Raw genomic sequence first — 22,135 nt, 5'->3', positions numbered from 1 at the left:
CCTTATCTCGTCAACTACAGTGCCTGTTGTTTGAAGTTAGCTTGGGGAAAACTCTATCAGAAATGAACCAGTGCTGAGGTTTTTAATATCAATTAGTCATAATTTTTCCTCCTTTTGGTTTTGCCATGGCATTTCTTCAATCTGTCTATTCTGTGTCATAACTTGGAAGCAAAACAAGTCCCAAATTTCAGCTGTGCTAAAAGATGGCTCATTCAATTGCAAAACTTCAAAGCCTTTGTCCTCGATACAGCTTCTGTAAATTTGTCAGTCTTTTAAATGAATGCTCTTCAAAATTTACTTGGCTTCTTAAGTGTTATGACTGAGATTGAAATCTTACTCCATGTTTCTGCTCTACGTGGAATGGAACTCAAGCTCAATATTATTTTGCTACGCTAACCAGTTGAATGTTCGATTGGTGCTTCAATCTTCCTTGGATTTCAAATGCATTCCATCTTCTGGTGCTGTGGCTTAGTTGGTTAAAGCGCCTGTCTAGTAAACAGGAGATCCTGAGTTCGAATCTCAGCAGTGCCTTGTTTTCATCTCCTCACAAAGAAGCTTCCTATCTTAAAAATAGGTGTTTCACTTGCGACTGATAGTGCAATTGTGAGATTAAAAATCTCTTCTACCTAAGAGATATAAAGGAAGAAAGATGGCTTCAAGCATGACAATGTAAAACCAGTTGATTTAGTTTTGAAATGCATCCTTTCTATGCATCTCTAATCCGTTTATCCAATGTATCTCACCTTTATGTCCTTTGGCTTAGTTGGTCAAAGAGCCTGTTTAGTAAACAGAAAATCTTGAATTTGAATGCCAGCTATTCTTTCTTTATGTCAGTTTGGGGCTTCTTAACTCTCTAAGCAGGCTTTCTAATGTATCACACCTATTTGTCCTTTGTCTTAGTTGGTCAAAGAGCCTGTTTAGTAAACAGAAAATCTTGAATTTGAATGCCAGCAGTGCTATTCTTTCTTTATGTCAGTTTGGGGCTTCTTAACTCTCTAAGCAGGCTTTCTAATGTATCACACCTGTTTGTCCTTTGTCTTAGTTGGTCAAAGAGCCTGTTTAGTAAACAGAAAATCTTGAATTTGAATGCCAGCAGTCCTCTTCCTTCTTTATCTCAGTTTAGGGCTGTTTAACTCTCTAAGCAGGCTTTCTAATGTATCACACCTGTTTGTCCTTTGTCTTAGTAGGTCAAAGAGCCTATTTAGTAAATGGAAAATCTTGAATTTGAATGCCAGCAGTCCTTTTCCTTCTTTATCTCAGTTTAGGGCTGTTTAACTCTCTAAGCAGGCTTTTTAATGTTTCACACCTGTTTGTCCTTTGGCTTAGTTGGTCAAAGAGCCTATTTAGTAAAAGGAAAACCTTGATTTTGAATGTCAGCAGTGCTTTCTATTCTTCATCTCATTTTGTGGGTTTTTACCCCAAAAAGAGGACTTTTACTCTTGTTTGTCATCAAATATTAATTTCCCACAGCCCTAATATAGTGCAATTGAGAAAAAAAATTGTCTGCTGTTGAAACACTTTAAAAGGAATTAGAGGATATAATTTTCTTTACAGAATATAGGATGGCATCAAGCTTTACAAATTAAAACGAGTGGATTTACAGATCTGACTCTGCAAAGTTTGATAGCAGCACAGGAGTATTGTAAACTTTCATGCTTGAAGTGTCCACCACTTGGGTTAAAAATGAAAACCAAACCATTCAACACGAAAGAAGAAGCAGATTAATACGACGAGGATGGGATTCGAACCCATGCATGCAGAGCACAATGGATTAGCAGTCCATCGCCTTAACCACTCGGCCACCTCATCTACATAGCACCCATGCATTTAGGTGGGAAGATGTTGAGAGGGTTTTTACCAGTCAGTGTTTTTTCACTGAAGATTGTATGTTGGCTTTTGTCAGAGTTGCCTTATCTCGTCAACTACAGTGCCTGTTGTTTGAAGTTAGCTTGGGGAAAACTCTATCAGAAATGAACCAGTGCTGAGGTTTTTAATATCAATTAGTCATAATTTTTCCTCCTTTTGGTTTTGCCATGGCATTTCTTCAATCTGTCTATTCTGTGTCATAACTTGGAAGCAAAACAAGTCCCAAATTTCAGCTGTGCTAAAAGATGGCTCATTCAATTGCAAAACTTCAAAGCCTTTGTCCTCGATACAGCTTCTGTAAATTTGTCAGTCTTTTAAATGAATGCTCTTCAAAATTTACTTGGCTTCTTAAGTGTTATGACTGAGATTGAAATCTTACTCCATGTTTCTGCTCTACGTGGAATGGAACTCAAGCTCAATATTATTTTGCTACGCTAACCAGTTGAATGTTCGATTGGTGCTTCAATCTTCCTTGGATTTCAAATGCATTCCATCTTCTGGTGCTGTGGCTTAGTTGGTTAAAGCGCCTGTCTAGTAAACAGGAGATCCTGAGTTCAAATCTCAGCAGTGCCTTGTTTTCATCTCCTCACAAAGAAGCTTCCTATCTTAAAAATAGGTGTTTCACTTGCGACTGATAGTGCAATTGTGAGATTAAAAATCTCTTCTACCTAAGAGATATAAAGGAAGAAAGATGGCTTCAAGCATGACAATGTATAACCAGTTGATTTAGTTTTGAAATGCATCCTTTCTATGCATCTCTAATCCGTTTATCCAATGTATCTCACCTTTATGTCCTTTGGCTTAGTTGGTCAAAGAGCCTGTTTAGTAAACAGAAAATCTTGAATTTGAATGCCAGCAGTCCTCTTCCTTCTTTATCTCAGTTTAGGGCTGTTTAACTCTCTAAGCAGGCTTTCTAATGTATCACACCTGTTTGTCCTTTGTCTTAGTAGGTCAAAGAGCCTATTTAGTAAATGGAAAATCTTGAATTTGAATGCCAGCAGTCCTTTTCCTTCTTTATCTCAGTTTAGGGCTGTTTAACTCTCTAAGCAGGCTTTTTAATGTTTCGCACCTGTTTGTCCTTTGGCTTAGTTGGTCAAAGAGCCTATTTAGTAAAAGGAAAACCTTGATTTTGAATGTCAGCAGTGCTTTCTATTCTTCATCTCATTTTGTGGGTTTTTACCCCAAAAAGAGGACTTTTACTCTTGTTTGTCATCAAATATTAATTTCCCACAGCCCTAATATAGTGCAATTGAGAAAAAAAATTGTCTGCTGTTGAAACACTTTAAAAGGAATTAGAGGATATAATTTTCTTTACAGAATATAGGATGGCATCAAGCTTTACAAATTAAAACGAGTGGATTTACAGATCTGACTCTGCAAAGTTTGATAGCAGCACAGGAGTATTGTAAACTTTCATGCTTGAAGTGTCCACCACTTGGGTTAAAAATGAAAACCAAACCATTCAACACGAAAGAAGAAGCAGATTAATACGACGAGGATGGGATTCGAACCCATGCATGCAGAGCACAATGGATTAGCAGTCCATCGCCTTAACCACTCGGCCACCTCATCTACATAGCACACATGCATTTAGGTGGAAAGATGTTGAGAGGGTTTTTCCCAGTCAGTGTTTTTTCACTGAAGATTGTATGTTGGCTTTTGTCAGAGTTGCCTTATCTCGTCAACTACAGTGCCTGTTGTTTGAAGTTAGCTTGGGGAAAACTCTATCAGAAATGAACCAGTGCTGAGGTTTTTAATATCAATTAGTCATAATTTTTCCTCCTTTTGGTTTTGCCATGGCATTTCTTCAATCTGTCTATTCTGTGTCATAACTTGGAAGCAAAACAAGTCCCAAATTTCAGCTGTGCTAAAAGATGGCTCATTCAATTGCAAAACTTCAAAGCCTTTGTCCTCGATACAGCTTCTGTAAATTTGTCAGTCTTTTAAATGAATGCTCTTCAAAATTTACTTGGCTTCTTAAGTGTTATGACTGAGATTGAAATCTTACTCCATGTTTCTGCTCTACGTGGAATGGAACTCAAGCTCAATATTATTTTGCTGCGCTAACCAGTTGAATGTTCGATTGGTGCTTCAATCTTCCTTGGATTTCAAATGCATTCCATCTTCTGGTGCTGTGGCTTAGTTGGTTAAAGCACCTGTCTAGTAAACAGGAGATCCTGAGTTCGAATCTCAGCAGTGCCTTGTTTTCATCTCCTCACAAAGAAGCTTCCTATCTTAAAAATAGGTGTTTCACTTGCGACTGATAGTGCAATTGTGAGATTAAAAATCTCTTCTACCTAAGAGATATAAAGGAAGAAAGATGGCTTCAAGCATGACAATGTAAAACCAGTTGATTTAGTTTTGAAATGCATCCTTTCTATGCATCTCTAATCCGTTTATCCAATGTATCTCACCTTTATGTCCTTTGGCTTAGTTGGTCAAAGAGCCTGTTTAGTAAACAGAAAATCTTGAATTTGAATGCCAGCTATTCTTTCTTTATGTCAGTTTGGGGCTGTTTAACTCTCTAAGCAGGCTTTCTAATGTATCACACCTGTTTGTCCTTTGTCTTAGTAGGTCAAAGAGCCTATTTAGTAAATGGAAAATCTTGAATTTGAATGCCAGCAGTCCTTTTCCTTCTTTATCTCAGTTTAGGGCTGTTTAACTCTCTAAGCAGGCTTTTTAATGTTTCGCACCTGTTTGTCCTTTGGCTTAGTTGGTCAAAGAGCCTATTTAGTAAAAGGAAAACCTTGATTTTGAATGTCAGCAGTGCTTTCTATTCTTCATCTCATTTTGTGGGTTTTTACCCCAAAAAGAGGACTTTTACTCTTGTTTGTCATCAAATATTAATTTCCCACAGCCCTAATATAGTGCAATTGAGAAAAAAAATTGTCTGCTGTTGAAACACTTTAAAAGGAATTAGAGGATATAATTTTCTTTACAGAATATAGGATGGCATCAAGCTTTACAAATTAAAACGAGTGGATTTACAGATCTGACTCTGCAAAGTTTGATAGCAGCACAGGAGTATTGTAAACTTTCATGCTTGAAGTGTCCACCACTTGGGTTAAAAATGAAAACCAAACCATTCAACACGAAAGAAGAAGCAGATTAATACGACGAGGATGGGATTCGAACCCATGCATGCAGAGCACAATGGATTAGCAGTCCATCGCCTTAACCACTCGGCCACCTCATCTACATAGCACACATGCATTTAGGTGGAAAGATGTTGAGAGGGTTTTTCCCAGTCAGTGTTTTTTCACTGAAGATTGTATGTTGGCTTTTGTCAGAGTTGCCTTATCTCGTCAACTACAGTGCCTGTTGTTTGAAGTTAGCTTGGGGAAAACTCTATCAGAAATGAACCAGTGCTGAGGTTTTTAATATCAATTAGTCATAATTTTTCCTCCTTTTGGTTTTGCCATGGCATTTCTTCAATCTGTCTATTCTGTGTCATAACTTGGAAGCAAAACAAGTCCCAAATTTCAGCTGTGCTAAAAGATGGCTCATTCAATTGCAAAACTTCAAAGCCTTTGTCCTCGATACAGCTTCTGTAAATTTGTCAGTCTTTTAAATGAATGCTCTTCAAAATTTACTTGGCTTCTTAAGTGTTATGACTGAGATTGAAATCTTACTCCATGTTTCTGCTCTACGTGGAATGGAACTCAAGCTCAATATTATTTTGCTGCGCTAACCAGTTGAATGTTCGATTGGTGCTTCAATCTTCCTTGGATTTCAAATGCATTCCATCTTCTGGTGCTGTGGCTTAGTTGGTTAAAGCACCTGTCTAGTAAACAGGAGATCCTGAGTTCGAATCTCAGCAGTGCCTTGTTTTCATCTCCTCACAAAGAAGCTTCCTATCTTAAAAATAGGTGTTTCACTTGCGACTGATAGTGCAATTGTGAGATTAAAAATCTCTTCTACCTAAGAGATATAAAGGAAGAAAGATGGCTTCAAGCATGACAATGTAAAACCAGTTGATTTAGTTTTGAAATGCATCCTTTCTATGCATCTCTAATCCGTTTATCCAATGTATCTCACCTTTATGTCCTTTGGCTTAGTTGGTCAAAGAGCCTGTTTAGTAAACAGAAAATCTTGAATTTGAATGCCAGCTATTCTTTCTTTATGTCAGTTTGGGGCTTCTTAACTCTCTAAGCAGGCTTTCTAATGTATCACACCTATTTGTCCTTTGTCTTAGTTGGTCAAAGAGCCTGTTTAGTAAACAGAAAATCTTGAATTTGAATGCCAGCAGTGCTATTCTTTCTTTATGTCAGTTTGGGGCTTCTTAACTCTCTAAGCAGGCTTTCTAATGTATCACACCTGTTTGTCCTTTGTCTTAGTTGGTCAAAGAGCCTGTTTAGTAAACAGAAAATCTTGAATTTGAATGCCAGCAGTCCTCTTCCTTCTTTATCTCAGTTTAGGGCTGTTTAACTCTCTAAGCAGGCTTTCTAATGTATCACACCTGTTTGTCCTTTGTCTTAGTAGGTCAAAGAGCCTATTTAGTAAATGGAAAATCTTGAATTTGAATGCCAGCAGTCCTTTTCCTTCTTTATCTCAGTTTAGGGCTGTTTAACTCTCTAAGCAGGCTTTTTAATGTTTCGCACCTGTTTGTCCTTTGGCTTAGTTGGTCAAAGAGCCTATTTAGTAAAAGGAAAACCTTGATTTTGAATGTCAGCAGTGCTTTCTATTCTTCATCTCATTTTGTGGGTTTTTACCCCAAAAAGAGGACTTTTACTCTTGTTTGTCATCAAATATTAATTTCCCACAGCCCTAATATAGTGCAATTGAGAAAAAAAATTGTCTGCTGTTGAAACACTTTAAAAGGAATTAGAGGATATAATTTTCTTTACAGAATATAGGATGGCATCAAGCTTTACAAATTAAAACGAGTGGATTTACAGATCTGACTCTGCAAAGTTTGATAGCAGCACAGGAGTATTGTAAACTTTCATGCTTGAAGTGTCCACCACTTGGGTTAAAAATGAAAACCAAACCATTCAACACGAAAGAAGAAGCAGATTAATACGACGAGGATGGGATTCGAACCCATGCATGCAGAGCACAATGGATTAGCAGTCCATCGCCTTAACCACTCGGCCACCTCATCTACATAGCACACATGCATTTAGGTGGGAAGATGTTGAGAGGGTTTTTACCAGTCAGTGTTTTTTCACTGAAGATTGTATGTTGGCTTTTGTCAGAGTTGCCTTATCTCGTCAACTACAGTGCCTGTTGTTTGAAGTTAGCTTGGGGAAAACTCTATCAGAAATGAACCAGTGCTGAGGTTTTTAATATCAATTAGTCATAATTTTTCCTCCTTTTGGTTTTGCCATGGCATTTCTTCAATCTGTCTATTCTGTGTCATAACTTGGAAGCAAAACAAGTCCCAAATTTCAGCTGTGCTAAAAGATGGCTCATTCAATTGCAAAACTTCAAAGCCTTTGTCCTCGATACAGCTTCTGTAAATTTGTCAGTCTTTTAAATGAATGCTCTTCAAAATTTACTTGGCTTCTTAAGTGTTATGACTGAGATTGAAATCTTACTCCATGTTTCTGCTCTACGTGGAATGGAACTCAAGCTCAATATTATTTTGCTGCGCTAACCAGTTGAATGTTCGATTGGTGCTTCAATCTTCCTTGGATTTCAAATGCATTCCATCTTCTGGTGCTGTGGCTTAGTTGGTTAAAGTGCCTGTCTAGTAAACAGGAGATCCTGAGTTCGAATCTCAGCAGTGCCTTGTTTTCATCTCCTCACAAAGAAGCTTCCTATCTTAAAAATAGGTGTTTCACTTGCGACTGATAGTGCAATTGTGAGATTAAAAATCTCTTCTACCTAAGAGATATAAAGGAAGAAAGATGGCTTCAAGCATGACAATGTAAAACCAGTTGATTTAGTTTTGAAATGCATCCTTTCTATGCATCTCTAATGCATATCCAATGTATCTCACCTTTATGTCCTTTGGCTTAGTTGGTCAAAGAGCCTGTTTAGTAAACAGAAAATCTTGAATTTGAATGCCAGCTATTCTTTCTTTATGTCAGTTTGGGGCTTCTTAACTCTCTAAGCAGGCTTTCTAATGTATCACACCTATTTGTCCTTTGTCTTAGTTGGTCAAAGAGCCTGTTTAGTAAACAGAAAATCTTGAATTTGAATGCCAGCAGTGCTATTCTTTCTTTATGTCAGTTTGGGGCTTCTTAACTCTCTAAGCAGGCTTTCTAATGTATCACACCTGTTTGTCCTTTGTCTTAGTTGGTCAAAGAGCCTGTTTAGTAAACAGAAAATCTTGAATTTGAATGCCAGCAGTCCTCTTCCTTCTTTATCTCAGTTTAGGGCTGTTTAACTCTCTAAGCAGGCTTTCTAATGTATCACACCTGTTTGTCCTTTGTCTTAGTAGGTCAAAGAGCCTATTTAGTAAATGGAAAATCTTGAATTTGAATGCCAGCAGTCCTTTTCCTTCTTTATCTCAGTTTAGGGCTGTTTAACTCTCTAAGCAGGCTTTTTAATGTTTCGCACCTGTTTGTCCTTTGGCTTAGTTGGTCAAAGAGCCTATTTAGTAAAAGGAAAACCTTGATTTTGAATGTCAGCAGTGCTTTCTATTCTTCATCTCATTTTCTGGGTTTTTACCCCAAAAAGAGGACTTTTACTCTTGTTTGTCATCAAATATTAATTTCCCACAGCCCTAATATAGTGCAATTGAGAAAAAAAATTGTCTGCTGTTGAAACACTTTAAAAGGAATTAGAGGATATAATTTTCTTTACAGAATATAGGATGGCATCAAGCTTTACAAATTAAAACGAGTGGATTTACAGATCTGACTCTGCAAAGTTTGATAGCAGCACAGGAGTATTGTAAACTTTCATGCTTGAAGTGTCCACCACTTGGGTTAAAAATGAAAACCAAACCATTCAACACGAAAGAAGAAGCAGATTAATACGACGAGGATGGGATTCGAACCCATGCATGCAGAGCACAATGGATTAGCAGTCCATCGCCTTAACCACTCGGCCACCTCATCTACATAGCACACATGCATTTAGGTGGGAAGATGTTGAGAGGGTTTTTACCAGTCAGTGTTTTTTCACTGAAGATTGTATGTTGGCTTTTGTCAGAGTTGCCTTATCTCGTCAACTACAGTGCCTGTTGTTTGAAGTTAGCTTGGGGAAAACTCTATCAGAAATGAACCAGTGCTGAGGTTTTTAATATCAATTAGTCATAATTTTTCCTCCTTTTGGTTTTGCCATGGCATTTCTTCAATCTGTCTATTCTGTGTCATAACTTGGAAGCAAAACAAGTCCCAAATTTCAGCTGTGCTAAAAGATGGCTCATTCAATTGCAAAACTTCAAAGCCTTTGTCCTCGATACAGCTTCTGTAAATTTGTCAGTCTTTTAAATGAATGCTCTTCAAAATTTACTTGGCTTCTTAAGTGTTATGACTGAGATTGAAATCTTACTCCATGTTTCTGCTCTACGTGGAATGGAACTCAAGCTCAATATTATTTTGCTGCGCTAACCAGTTGAATGTTCGATTGGTGCTTCAATCTTCCTTGGATTTCAAATGCATTCCATCTTCTGGTGCTGTGGCTTAGTTGGTTAAAGCGCCTGTCTAGTAAACAGGAGATCCTGAGTTCGAATCTCAGCAGTGCCTTGTTTTCATCTCCTCACAAAGAAGCTTCCTATCTTAAAAATAGGTGTTTCACTTGCGACTGATAGTGCAATTGTGAGATTAAAAATCTCTTCTACCTAAGAGATATAAAGGAAGAAAGATGGCTTCAAGCATGACAATGTAAAACCAGTTGATTTAGTTTTGAAATGCATCCTTTCTATGCATCTCTAATGCATATCCAATGTATCTCACCTTTATGTCCTTTGGCTTAGTTGGTCAAAGAGCCTGTTTAGTAAACAGAAAATCTTGAATTTGAATGCCAGCTATTCTTTCTTTATGTCAGTTTGGGGCTTCTTAACTCTCTAAGCAGGCTTTCTAATGTATCACACCTATTTGTCCTTTGTCTTAGTTGGTCAAAGAGCCTGTTTAGTAAACAGAAAATCTTGAATTTGAATGCCAGCAGTGCTATTCTTTCTTTATGTCAGTTTGGGGCTTCTTAACTCTCTAAGCAGGCTTTCTAATGTATCACACCTGTTTGTCCTTTGTCTTAGTTGGTCAAAGAGCCTGTTTAGTAAACAGAAAATCTTGAATTTGAATGCCAGCAGTCCTCTTCCTTCTTTATCTCAGTTTAGGGCTGTTTAACTCTCTAAGCAGGCTTTCTAATGTATCACACCTGTTTGTCCTTTGTCTTAGTAGGTCAAAGAGCCTATTTAGTAAATGGAAAATCTTGAATTTGAATGCCAGCAGTCCTTTTCCTTCTTTATCTCAGTTTAGGGCTGTTTAACTCTCTAAGCAGGCTTTTTAATGTTTCGCACCTGTTTGTCCTTTGGCTTAGTTGGTCAAAGAGCCTATTTAGTAAAAGGAAAACCTTGATTTTGAATGTCAGCAGTGCTTTCTATTCTTCATCTCATTTTCTGGGTTTTTACCCCAAAAAGAGGACTTTTACTCTTGTTTGTCATCAAATATTAATTTCCCACAGCCCTAATATAGTGCAATTGAGAAAAAAAATTGTCTGCTGTTGAAACACTTTAAAAGGAATTAGAGGATATAATTTTCTTTACAGAATATAGGATGGCATCAAGCTTTACAAATTAAAACGAGTGGATTTACAGATCTGACTCTGCAAAGTTTGATAGCAGCACAGGAGTATTGTAAACTTTCATGCTTGAAGTGTCCACCACTTGGGTTAAAAATGAAAACCAAACCATTCAACACGAAAGAAGAAGCAGATTAATACGACGAGGATGGGATTCGAACCCATGCATGCAGAGCACAATGGATTAGCAGTCCATCGCCTTAACCACTCGGCCACCTCATCTACATAGCACACATGCATTTAGGTGGGAAGATGTTGAGAGGGTTTTTACCAGTCAGTGTTTTTTCACTGAAGATTGTATGTTGGCTTTTGTCAGAGTTGCCTTATCTCGTCAACTACAGTGCCTGTTGTTTGAAGTTAGCTTGGGGAAAACTCTATCAGAAATGAACCAGTGCTGAGGTTTTTAATATCAATTAGTCATAATTTTTCCTCCTTTTGGTTTTGCCATGGCATTTCTTCAATCTGTCTATTCTGTGTCATAACTTGGAAGCAAAACAAGTCCCAAATTTCAGCTGTGCTAAAAGATGGCTCATTCAATTGCAAAACTTCAAAGCCTTTGTCCTCGATACAGCTTCTGTAAATTTGTCAGTCTTTTAAATGAATGCTCTTCAAAATTTACTTGGCTTCTTAAGTGTTATGACTGAGATTGAAATCTTACTCCATGTTTCTGCTCTACGTGGAATGGAACTCAAGCTCAATATTATTTTGCTGCGCTAACCAGTTGAATGTTCGATTGGTGCTTCAATCTTCCTTGGATTTCAAATGCATTCCATCTTCTGGTGCTGTGGCTTAGTTGGTTAAAGCGCCTGTCTAGTAAACAGGAGATCCTGAGTTCGAATCTCAGCAGTGCCTTGTTTTCATCTCCTCACAAAGAAGCTTCCTATCTTAAAAATAGGTGTTTCACTTGCGACTGATAGTGCAATTGTGAGATTAAAAATCTCTTCTACCTAAGAGATATAAAGGAAGAAAGATGGCTTCAAGCATGACAATGTAAAACCAGTTGATTTAGTTTTGAAATGCATCCTTTCTATGCATCTCTAATCCGTTTATCCAATGTATCTCACCTTTATGTCCTTTGGCTTAGTTGGTCAAAGAGCCTGTTTAGTAAACAGAAAATCTTGAATTTGAATGCCAGCTATTCTTTCTTTATGTCAGTTTGGGGCTTCTTAACTCTCTAAGCAGGCTTTCTAATGTATCACACCTATTTGTCCTTTGTCTTAGTTGGTCAAAGAGCCTGTTTAGTAAACAGAAAATCTTGAATTTGAATGCCAGCAGTGCTATTCTTTCTTTATGTCAGTTTGGGGCTTCTTAACTCTCTAAGCAGGCTTTCTAATGTATCACACCTGTTTGTCCTTTGTCTTAGTTGGTCAAAGAGCCTGTTTAGTAAACAGAAAATCTTGAATTTGAATGCCAGCAGTCCTCTTCCTTCTTTATCTCAGTTTAGGGCTGTTTAACTCTCTAAGCAGGCTTTCTAATGTATCACACCTGTTTGTCCTTTGTCTTAGTAGGTCAAAGAGCCTATTTAGTAAATGGAAAATCTTGAATTTGAATGCCAGCAGTCCTTTTCCTTCTTTATCTCAGTTTAGGGCTGTTTAACTCTCTAAGCAGGCTTTTTAATGTTTCGCACCTGTTTGTCCTTTGGCTTAGTTGGTCAAAGAGCCTATTTAGTAAAAGGAAAACCTTGATTTTGAATGTCAGCAGTGCTTTCTATTCTTCATCTCATTTTGTGGGTTTTTACCCCAAAAAGAGGACTTTTACTCTTGTTTGTCATCAAATATTAATTTCCCACAGCCCTAATATAGTGCAATTGAGAAAAAAAATTGTCTGCTGTTGAAACACTTTAAAAGGAATTAGAGGATATAATTTTCTTTACAGAATATAGGATGGCATCAAGCTTTACAAATTAAAACGAGTGGATTTACAGATCTGACTCTGCAAAGTTTGATAGCAGCACAGGAGTATTGTAAACTTTCATGCTTGAAGTGTCCACCACTTGGGTTAAAAATGAAAACCAAACCATTCAACACGAAAGAAGAAGCAGATTAATACGACGAGGATGGGATTCGAACCCATGCATGCAGAGCACAATGGATTAGCAGTCCATCGCCTTAACCACTCGGCCACCTCATCTACATAGCACACATGCATTTAGGTGGGAAGATGTTGAGAGGGTTTTTACCAGTCAGTGTTTTTTCACTGAAGATTGTATGTTGGCTTTTGTCAGAGTTGCCTTATCTCGTCAACTACAGTGCCTGTTGTTTGAAGTTAGCTTGGGGAAAACTCTATCAGAAATGAACCAGTGCTGAGGTTTTTAATATCAATTAGTCATAATTTTTCCTCCTTTTGGTTTTGCCATGGCATTTCTTCAATCTGTCTATTCTGTGTCATAACTTGGAAGCAAAACAAGTCCCAAATTTCAGCTGTGCTAAAAGATGGCTCATTCAATTGCAAAACTTCAAAGCCTTTGTCCTCGATACAGCTTCTGTAAATTTGTCAGTCTTTTAAATGAATGCTCTTCAAAATTTACTTGGCTTCTTAAGTGTTATGACTGAGATTGAAATCTTACTCCATGTTTCTGCTCTACGTGGAATGGAACTCAAGCTCAATATTATTTTGCTGCGCTAACCAGTTGAATGTTCGATTGGTGCTTCAATCTTCCTTGGATTTCAAATGCATTCCATCTTCTGGTGCTGTGGCTTAGTTGGTTAAAGTGCCTGTCTAGTAAACAGGAGATCCTGAGTTCGAATCTCAGCAGTGCCTTGTTTTCATCTCCTCACAAAGAAGCTTCCTATCTTAAAAATAGGTGTTTCACTTGCGACTGATAGTGCAATTGTGAGATTAAAAATCTCTTCTACCTAAGAGATATAAAGGAAGAAAGATGGCTTCAAGCATGACAATGTAAAACCAGTTGATTTAGTTTTGAAATGCATCCTTTCTATGCATCTCTAATGCATATCCAATGTATCTCACCTTTATGTCCTTTGGCTTAGTTGGTCAAAGAGCCTGTTTAGTAAACAGAAAATCTTGAATTTGAATGCCAGCTATTCTTTCTTTATGTCAGTTTGGGGCTTCTTAACTCTCTAAGCAGGCTTTCTAATGTATCACACCTATTTGTCCTTTGTCTTAGTTGGTCAAAGAGCCTGTTTAGTAAACAGAAAATCTTGAATTTGAATGCCAGCAGTGCTATTCTTTCTTTATGTCAGTTTGGGGCTTCTTAACTCTCTAAGCAGGCTTTCTAATGTATCACACCTGTTTGTCCTTTGTCTTAGTTGGTCAAAGAGCCTGTTTAGTAAACAGAAAATCTTGAATTTGAATGCCAGCAGTCCTCTTCCTTCTTTATCTCAGTTTAGGGCTGTTTAACTCTCTAAGCAGGCTTTCTAATGTATCACACCTGTTTGTCCTTTGTCTTAGTAGGTCAAAGAGCCTATTTAGTAAATGGAAAATCTTGAATTTGAATGCCAGCAGTCCTTTTCCTTCTTTATCTCAGTTTAGGGCTGTTTAACTCTCTAAGCAGGCTTTTTAATGTTTCGCACCTGTTTGTCCTTTGGCTTAGTTGGTCAAAGAGCCTATTTAGTAAAAGGAAAATCTTGATTTTGAATGTCAGCAGTGCTTTCTATTCTTCATCTCATTTTGTGGGTTTTTACCCCAAAAAGAGGACTTTTACTCTTGTTTGTCATCAAATATTAATTTTCCACAGCCCTAATATAGTGCAATTGAGAAAAAAAATTGTCTGCTGTTGAAACACTTTAAAAGGAATTAGAGGATATAATTTTCTTTACAGAATATAGGATGGCATCAAGCTTTACAAATTAAAACGAGTGGATTTACAGATCTGACTCTGCAAAGTTTGATAGCAGCACAGGAGTATTGTAAACTTTCATGCTTGAAGTGTCCACCACTTGGGTTAAAAATGAAAACCAAACCATTCAACACGAAAGAAGAAGCAGATTAATACGACGAGGATGGGATTCGAACCCATGCATGCAGAGCACAATGGATTAGCAGTCCATCGCCTTAACCACTCGGCCACCTCATCTACATAGCACCCATGCATTTAGGTGGGAAGATGTTGAGAGGGTTTTTACCAGTCAGTGTTTTTTCACTGAAGATTGTATGTTGGCTTTTGTCAGAGTTGCCTTATCTCGTCAACTACAGTGCCTGTTGTTTGAAGTTAGCTTGGGGAAAACTCTATCAGAAATGAACCAGTGCTGAGGTTTTTAATATCAATTAGTCATAATTTTTCCTCCTTTTGGTTTTGCCATGGCATTTCTTCAATCTGTCTATTCTGTGTCATAACTTGGAAGCAAAACAAGTCCCAAATTTCAGCTGTGCTAAAAGATGGCTCATTCAATTGCAAAACTTCAAAGCCTTTGTCCTCGATACAGCTTCTGTAAATTTGTCAGTCTTTTAAATGAATGCTCTTCAAAATTTACTTGGCTTCTTAAGTGTTATGACTGAGATTGAAATCTTACTCCATGTTTCTGCTCTACGTGGAATGGAACTCAAGCTCAATATTATTTTGCTACGCTAACCAGTTGAATGTTCGATTGGTGCTTCAATCTTCCTTGGATTTCAAATGCATTCCATCTTCTGGTGCTGTGGCTTAGTTGGTTAAAGCGCCTGTCTAGTAAACAGGAGATCCTGAGTTCGAATCTCAGCAGTGCCTTGTTTTCATCTCCTCACAAAGAAGCTTCCTATCTTAAAAATAGGTGTTTCACTTGCGACTGATAGTGCAATTGTGAGATTAAAAATCTCTTCTACCTAAGAGATATAAAGGAAGAAAGATGGCTTCAAGCATGACAATGTAAAACCAGTTGATTTAGTTTTGAAATGCATCCTTTCTATGCATCTCTAATCCGTTTATCCAATGTATCTCACCTTTATGTCCTTTGGCTTAGTTGGTCAAAGAGCCTGTTTAGTAAACAGAAAATCTTGAATTTGAATGCCAGCTATTCTTTCTTTATGTCAGTTTGGGGCTTCTTAACTCTCTAAGCAGGCTTTCTAATGTATCACACCTATTTGTCCTTTGTCTTAGTTGGTCAAAGAGCCTGTTTAGTAAACAGAAAATCTTGAATTTGAATGCCAGCAGTGCTATTCTTTCTTTATGTCAGTTTGGGGCTTCTTAACTCTCTAAGCAGGCTTTCTAATGTATCACACCTGTTTGTCCTTTGTCTTAGTTGGTCAAAGAGCCTGTTTAGTAAACAGAAAATCTTGAATTTGAATGCCAGCAGTCCTCTTCCTTCTTTATCTCAGTTTAGGGCTGTTTAACTCTCTAAGCAGGCTTTCTAATGTATCACACCTGTTTGTCCTTTGTCTTAGTAGGTCAAAGAGCCTATTTAGTAAATGGAAAATCTTGAATTTGAATGCCAGCAGTCCTTTTCCTTCTTTATCTCAGTTTAGGGCTGTTTAACTCTCTAAGCAGGCTTTTTAATGTTTCGCACCTGTTTGTCCTTTGGCTTAGTTGGTCAAAGAGCCTATTTAGTAAAAGGAAAACCTTGATTTTGAATGTCAGCAGTGCTTTCTATTCTTCATCTCATTTTGTGGGTTTTTACCCCAAAAAGAGGACTTTTACTCTTGTTTGTCATCAAATATTAATTTCCCACAGCCCTAATATAGTGCAATTGAGAAAAAAAATTGTCTGCTGTTGAAACACTTTAAAAGGAATTAGAGGATATAATTTTCTTTACAGAATATAGGATGGCATCAAGCTTTACAAATTAAAACGAGTGGATTTACAGATCTGACTCTGCAAAGTTTGATAGCAGCACAGGAGTATTGTAAACTTTCATGCTTGAAGTGTCCACCACTTGGGTTAAAAATGAAAACCAAACCATTCAACACGAAAGAAGAAGCAGATTAATACGACGAGGATGGGATTCGAACCCATGCATGCAGAGCACAATGGATTAGCAGTCCATCGCCTTAACCACTCGGCCACCTCATCTACATAGCACACATGCATTTAGGTGGGAAGATGTTGAGAGGGTTTTTACCAGTCAGTGTTTTTTCACTGAAGATTGTATGTTGGCTTTTGTCAGAGTTGCCTTATCTCGTCAACTACAGTGCCTGTTGTTTGAAGTTAGCTTGGGGAAAACTCTATCAGAAATGAACCAGTGCTGAGGTTTTTAATATCAATTAGTCATAATTTTTCCTCCTTTTGGTTTTGCCATGGCATTTCTTCAATCTGTCTATTCTGTGTCATAACTTGGAAGCAAAACAAGTCCCAAATTTCAGCTGTGCTAAAAGATGGCTCATTCAATTGCAAAACTTCAAAGCCTTTGTCCTCGATACAGCTTCTGTAAATTTGTCAGTCTTTTAAATGAATGCTCTTCAAAATTTACTTGGCTTCTTAAGTGTTATGACTGAGATTGAAATCTTACTCCATGTTTCTGCTCTACGTGGAATGGAACTCAAGCTCAATATTATTTTGCTGCGCTAACCAGTTGAATGTTCGATTGGTGCTTCAATCTTCCTTGGATTTCAAATGCATTCCATCTTCTGGTGCTGTGGCTTAGTTGGTTAAAGCGCCTGTCTAGTAAACAGGAGAACCTGAGTTCGAATCTCAGCAGTGCCTTGTTTTCATCTCCTCACAAAGAAGCTTCCTATCTTAAAAATAGGTGTTTCACTTGCGACTGATAGTGCAATTGTGAGATTAAAAATCTCTTCTACCTAAGAGATATAAAGGAAGAAAGATGGCTTCAAGCATGACAATGTAAAACCAGTTGATTTAGTTTTGAAATGCATCCTTTCTATGCATCTCTAATCCGTTTATCCAATGTATCTCACCTTTATGTCCTTTGGCTTAGTTGGTCAAAGAGCCTGTTTAGTAAACAGAAAATCTTGAATTTGAATGCCAGCTATTCTTTCTTTATGTCAGTTTGGGGCTTCTTAACTCTCTAAGCAGGCTTTCTAATGTATCACACCTATTTGTCCTTTGTCTTAGTTGGTCAAAGAGCCTGTTTAGTAAACAGAAAATCTTGAATTTGAATGCCAGCAGTGCTATTCTTTCTTTATGTAAGTTTGGGGCTTCTTAACTCTCTAAGCAGGCTTTCTAATGTATCACACCTGTTTGTCCTTTGTCTTAGTTGGTCAAAGAGCCTGTTTAGTAAACAGAAAATCTTGAATTTGAATGCCAGCAGTCCTCTTCCTTCTTTATCTCAGTTTAGGGCTGTTTAACTCTCTAAGCAGGCTTTCTAATGTATCACACCTGTTTGTCCTTTGTCTTAGTTGGTCAAAGAGCCTATTTAGTAAATGGAAAATCTTGAATTTGAATGCCAGCAGTCCTTTTCCTTCTTTATCTCAGTTTAGGGCTGTTTAACTCTCTAAGCAGGCTTTTTAATGTTTCGCACCTGTTTGTCCTTTGGCTTAGTTGGTCAAAGAGCCTATTTAGTAAAAGGAAAATCTTGATTTTGAATGTCAGCAGTGCTTTCTATTCTTCATCTCATTTTGTGGGTTTTTACCCCAAAAAGAGGACTTTTACTCTTGTTTGTCATCAAATATTAATTTCCCACAGCCCTAATATAGTGCAATTGAGAAAAAAAATTGTCTGCTGTTGAAACACTTTAAAAGGAATTAGAGGATATAATTTTCTTTACAGAATATAGGATGGCATCAAGCTTTACAAATTAAAACCAGTGGATTTACAGATCTGACTCTGCAAAGTTTGATAGCAGCACAGGAGTATTGTAAACTTTCATGCTTGAAGTGTCCACCGCTTGGGTTAAAAATGAAAACCAAACCATTCAACACGAAAGAAGAAGCAGATTAATCCGACGACGATGGGATTCGAACCCATGCATGCAGAGCACAATGGATTAGCAGTCCATCACCTTAACCACTCGGCCACCTCGTCTACATAGCGCCCGTGCGTTTAGGTGGGAAGATGTTGAGAGGATTTTTACCAGTCAGTGTTTTTTCACTGAAGATTGTATGTTGGCTTTTGTCAGAGTTGCCTTATCTTGTCAACTACAGTGCCTGTTGTTTGAAGTTAGCTTGGGGAAAACTCTATCAGAAATGAACCAGTGCTGAGGTTTTTAATATCAATTAGTCATAATTTTTCCTCCTTTTGGTTTTGCCATGGCATATCTTCAATCTGTCTATTCTGTGTCATAACTTGGAAGCAAAACAAGTCCCAAATTTCAGCTGTGCTAAAAGATGGCTCATTCAATTGCAAAACTTCAAAGCCTTTGTCCTCGATACAGCTTCTGTAAATTTGTCAGTCTTTTAAATGAATGCTCTTCAAAATTTACTTGGCTTCTTAAGTGTTATGACTGAGATTGAAATCTTACTCCATGTTTCTGCTCTACGTGGAATGGAACTCAAGCTCAATATTATTTTGCTGCGCTAACCAGTTGAATGTTCGATTGGTGCTTCAATCTTCCTTGGATTTCAAATGCATTCCATCTTCTGGTGCTGTGGCTTAGTTGGGTAAAGCGCCTGTCTAGTAAACAGGAGATCCTGAGTTCGAATCTCAGCAGTGCCTTGTTTTCATCTCCTCACAAAGAAGCTTCCTATCTTAAAAATAGGTGTTTCACTTGCGACTGATAGTGCAATTGTGAGATTAAAAATCTCTTCTACCTAAGAGATATAAAGGAAGAAAGATGGCTTCAAGCATGACAATGTAAAACCAGTTGATTTAGTTTTGAAATGCATCCTTTCTATGCATCTCTAATCCGTTTATCCAATGTATCTCACCTTTATGTCCTTTGGCTTAGTTGGTCAAAGAGCCTGTTTAGTAAACAGAAAATCTTGAATTTGAATGCCAGCTATTCTTTCTTTATGTCAGTTTGGGGCTTCTTAACTCTCTAAGCAGGCTTTCTAATGTATCACACCTATTTGTCCTTTGTCTTAGTTGGTCAAAGAGCCTGTTTAGTAAACAGAAAATCTTGAATTTGAATGCCAGCAGTGCTATTCTTTCTTTATGTAAGTTTGGGGCTTCTTAACTCTCTAAGCAGGCTTTCTAATGTATCACACCTGTTTGTCCTTTGTCTTAGTTGGTCAAAGAGCCTGTTTAGTAAACAGAAAATCTTGAATTTGAATGCCAGCAGTCCTCTTCCTTCTTTATCTCAGTTTAGGGCTGTTTAACTCTCTAAGCAGGCTTTCTAATGTATCACACCTGTTTGTCCTTTGTCTTAGTTGGTCAAAGAGCCTATTTAGTAAATGGAAAATCTTGAATTTGAATGCCAGCAGTCCTTTTCCTTCTTTATCTCAGTTTAGGGCTGTTTAACTCTCTAAGCAGGCTTTTTAATGTTTCGCACCTGTTTGTCCTTTGGCTTAGTTGGTCAAAGAGCCTATTTAGTAAAAGGAAAATCTTGATTTTGAATGTCAGCAGTGCTTTCTATTCTTCATCTCATTTTGTGGGTTTTTACCCCAAAAAGAGGACTTTTACTCTTGTTTGTCATCAAATATTAATTTCCCACAGCCCTAATATAGTGCAATTGAGAAAAAAAATTGTCTGCTGTTGAAACACTTTAAAAGGAATTAGAGGATATAATTTTCTTTACAGAATATAGGATGGCATCAAGCTTTACAAATTAAAACCAGTGGATTTACAGATCTGACTCTGCAAAGTTTGATAGCAGCACAGGAGTATTGTAAACTTTCATGCTTGAAGTGTCCACCGCTTGGGTTAAAAATGAAAACCAAACCATTCAACACGAAAGAAGAAGCAGATTAATCCGACGACGATGGGATTCGAACCCATGCATGCAGAGCACAATGGATTAGCAGTCCATCACCTTAACCACTCGGCCACCTCGTCTACATAGCGCCCGTGCGTTTAGGTGGGAAGATGTTGAGAGGATTTTTACCAGTCAGTGTTTTTTCACTGAAGATTGTATGTTGGCTTTTGTCAGAGTTGCCTTATCTTGTCAACTACAGTGCCTGTTGTTTGAAGTTAGCTTGGGGAAAACTCTATCAGAAATGAACCAGTGCTGAGGTTTTTAATATCAATTAGTCATAATTTTTCCTCCTTTTGGTTTTGCCATGGCATATCTTCAATCTGTCTATTCTGTGTCATAACTTGGAAGCAAAACAAGTCCCAAATTTCAGCTGTGCTAAAAGATGGCTCATTCAATTGCAAAACTTCAAAGCCTTTGTCCTCGATACAGCTTCTGTAAATTTGTCAGTCTTTTAAATGAATGCTCTTCAAAATTTACTTGGCTTCTTAAGTGTTATGACTGAGATTGAAATCTTACTCCATGTTTCTGCTCTACGTGGAATGGAACTCAAGCTCAATATTATTTTGCTGCGCTAACCAGTTGAATGTTCGATTGGTGCTTCAATCTTCCTTGGATTTCAAATGCATTCCATCTTCTGGTGCTGTGGCTTAGTTGGGTAAAGCGCCTGTCTAGTAAACAGGAGATCCTGAGTTCGAATCTCAGCAGTGCCTTGTTTTCATCTCCTCACAAAGAAGCTTCCTATCTTAAAAATAGGTGTTTCACTTGCGACTGATAGTGCAATTGTGAGATTAAAAATCTCTTCTACCTAAGAGATATAAAGGAAGAAAGATGGCTTCAAGCATGACAATGTAAAACCAGTTGATTTAGTTTTGAAATGCATCCTTTCTATGCATCTCTAATCCGTTTATCCAATGTATCTCACCTTTATGTCCTTTGGCTTAGTTGGTCAAAGAGCCTGTTTAGTAAACAGAAAATCTTGAATTTGAATGCCAGCTATTCTTTCTTTATGTCAGTTTGGGGCTTCTTAACTCTCTAAGCAGGCTTTCTAATGTATCACACCTATTTGTCCTTTGTCTTAGTTGGTCAAAGAGCCTGTTTAGTAAACAGAAAATCTTGAATTTGAATGCCAGCAGTGCTATTCTTTCTTTATGTAAGTTTGGGGCTTCTTAACTCTCTAAGCAGGCTTTCTAATGTATCACACCTGTTTGTCCTTTGTCTTAGTTGGTCAAAGAGCCTGTTTAGTAAACAGAAAATCTTGAATTTGAATGCCAGCAGTCCTCTTCCTTCTTTATCTCAGTTTAGGGCTGTTTAACTCTCTAAGCAGGCTTTCTAATGTATCACACCTGTTTGTCCTTTGTCTTAGTTGGTCAAAGAGCCTATTTAGTAAATGGAAAATCTTGAATTTGAATGCCAGCAGTCCTTTTCCTTCTTTATCTCAGTTTAGGGCTGTTTAACTCTCTAAGCAGGCTTTTTAATGTTTCGCACCTGTTTGTCCTTTGGCTTAGTTGGTCAAAGAGCCTATTTAGTAAAAGGAAAATCTTGATTTTGAATGTCAGCAGTGCTTTCTATTCTTCATCTCATTTTGTGGGTTTTTACCCCAAAAAGAGGACTTTTACTCTTGTTTGTCATCAAATATTAATTTCCCACAGCCCTAATATAGTGCAATTGAGAAAAAAAATTGTCTGCTGTTGAAACACTTTAAAAGGAATTAGAGGATATAATTTTCTTTACAGAATATAGGATGGCATCAAGCTTTACAAATTAAAACGAGTGGATTTACAGATCTGACTCTGCAAAGTTTGATAGCAGCACAGGAGTATTGTAAACTTTCATGCTTGAAGTGTCCACCGCTTGGGTTAAAAATGAAAACCAAACCATTCAACACGAAAGAAGAA

At 37.6% G+C, this 22,135-nt stretch overlaps 14 non-coding genes across 14 annotated transcripts; 5 read left to right on the top strand and 9 right to left on the bottom strand.

Moving 5' to 3' along the window:
* Positions 1-457: 457 nt before the first annotated feature.
* TRNAT-AGU (transfer RNA threonine (anticodon AGU)) lies at positions 458-531 on the top strand. The gene has a single exon. It is a non-coding gene; the product is annotated as a tRNA-Thr (tRNA).
* A 1,196-nt stretch (positions 532-1,727) lies between these two features.
* On the bottom strand, positions 1,728-1,809 carry TRNAS-GCU (transfer RNA serine (anticodon GCU)). The gene has a single exon. It is a non-coding gene; the product is annotated as a tRNA-Ser (tRNA).
* Positions 1,810-3,356: 1,547 nt separating this feature from the next.
* TRNAS-GCU (transfer RNA serine (anticodon GCU)) lies at positions 3,357-3,438 on the bottom strand. Its single transcript has one exon. It is a non-coding gene; the product is annotated as a tRNA-Ser (tRNA).
* A 1,542-nt stretch (positions 3,439-4,980) lies between these two features.
* On the bottom strand, positions 4,981-5,062 carry TRNAS-GCU (transfer RNA serine (anticodon GCU)). The gene has a single exon. It is a non-coding gene; the product is annotated as a tRNA-Ser (tRNA).
* Positions 5,063-6,888: 1,826 nt separating this feature from the next.
* On the bottom strand, positions 6,889-6,970 carry TRNAS-GCU (transfer RNA serine (anticodon GCU)). Its single transcript has one exon. It is a non-coding gene; the product is annotated as a tRNA-Ser (tRNA).
* A 1,824-nt stretch (positions 6,971-8,794) lies between these two features.
* On the bottom strand, positions 8,795-8,876 carry TRNAS-GCU (transfer RNA serine (anticodon GCU)). Its single transcript has one exon. It is a non-coding gene; the product is annotated as a tRNA-Ser (tRNA).
* Positions 8,877-9,432: 556 nt separating this feature from the next.
* On the top strand, positions 9,433-9,506 carry TRNAT-AGU (transfer RNA threonine (anticodon AGU)). The gene has a single exon. It is a non-coding gene; the product is annotated as a tRNA-Thr (tRNA).
* A 1,194-nt stretch (positions 9,507-10,700) lies between these two features.
* TRNAS-GCU (transfer RNA serine (anticodon GCU)) lies at positions 10,701-10,782 on the bottom strand. Its single transcript has one exon. It is a non-coding gene; the product is annotated as a tRNA-Ser (tRNA).
* A 556-nt stretch (positions 10,783-11,338) lies between these two features.
* On the top strand, positions 11,339-11,412 carry TRNAT-AGU (transfer RNA threonine (anticodon AGU)). Its single transcript has one exon. It is a non-coding gene; the product is annotated as a tRNA-Thr (tRNA).
* A 1,196-nt stretch (positions 11,413-12,608) lies between these two features.
* TRNAS-GCU (transfer RNA serine (anticodon GCU)) lies at positions 12,609-12,690 on the bottom strand. The gene has a single exon. It is a non-coding gene; the product is annotated as a tRNA-Ser (tRNA).
* A 1,824-nt stretch (positions 12,691-14,514) lies between these two features.
* TRNAS-GCU (transfer RNA serine (anticodon GCU)) lies at positions 14,515-14,596 on the bottom strand. Its single transcript has one exon. It is a non-coding gene; the product is annotated as a tRNA-Ser (tRNA).
* Positions 14,597-15,152: 556 nt separating this feature from the next.
* Positions 15,153-15,226, top strand: TRNAT-AGU (transfer RNA threonine (anticodon AGU)). Its single transcript has one exon. It is a non-coding gene; the product is annotated as a tRNA-Thr (tRNA).
* A 1,196-nt stretch (positions 15,227-16,422) lies between these two features.
* On the bottom strand, positions 16,423-16,504 carry TRNAS-GCU (transfer RNA serine (anticodon GCU)). The gene has a single exon. It is a non-coding gene; the product is annotated as a tRNA-Ser (tRNA).
* A 556-nt stretch (positions 16,505-17,060) lies between these two features.
* TRNAT-AGU (transfer RNA threonine (anticodon AGU)) lies at positions 17,061-17,134 on the top strand. Its single transcript has one exon. It is a non-coding gene; the product is annotated as a tRNA-Thr (tRNA).
* The last annotated feature ends 5,001 nt before the right edge of the window (positions 17,135-22,135 follow it).

The sequence above is a fragment of the Dendrobates tinctorius genome, unplaced genomic scaffold (genome assembly GCF_039654945.1).
Source record: "Dendrobates tinctorius isolate UK_male_01 unplaced genomic scaffold, ASM3965494v1 ptg000254l, whole genome shotgun sequence".
Taxonomy (NCBI): Eukaryota; Metazoa; Chordata; class Amphibia; order Anura; family Dendrobatidae; genus Dendrobates; species Dendrobates tinctorius.
Note: the sequence above shows the minus strand (reverse complement) of the source record. Positions and strands in the feature narration are given on the sequence as shown.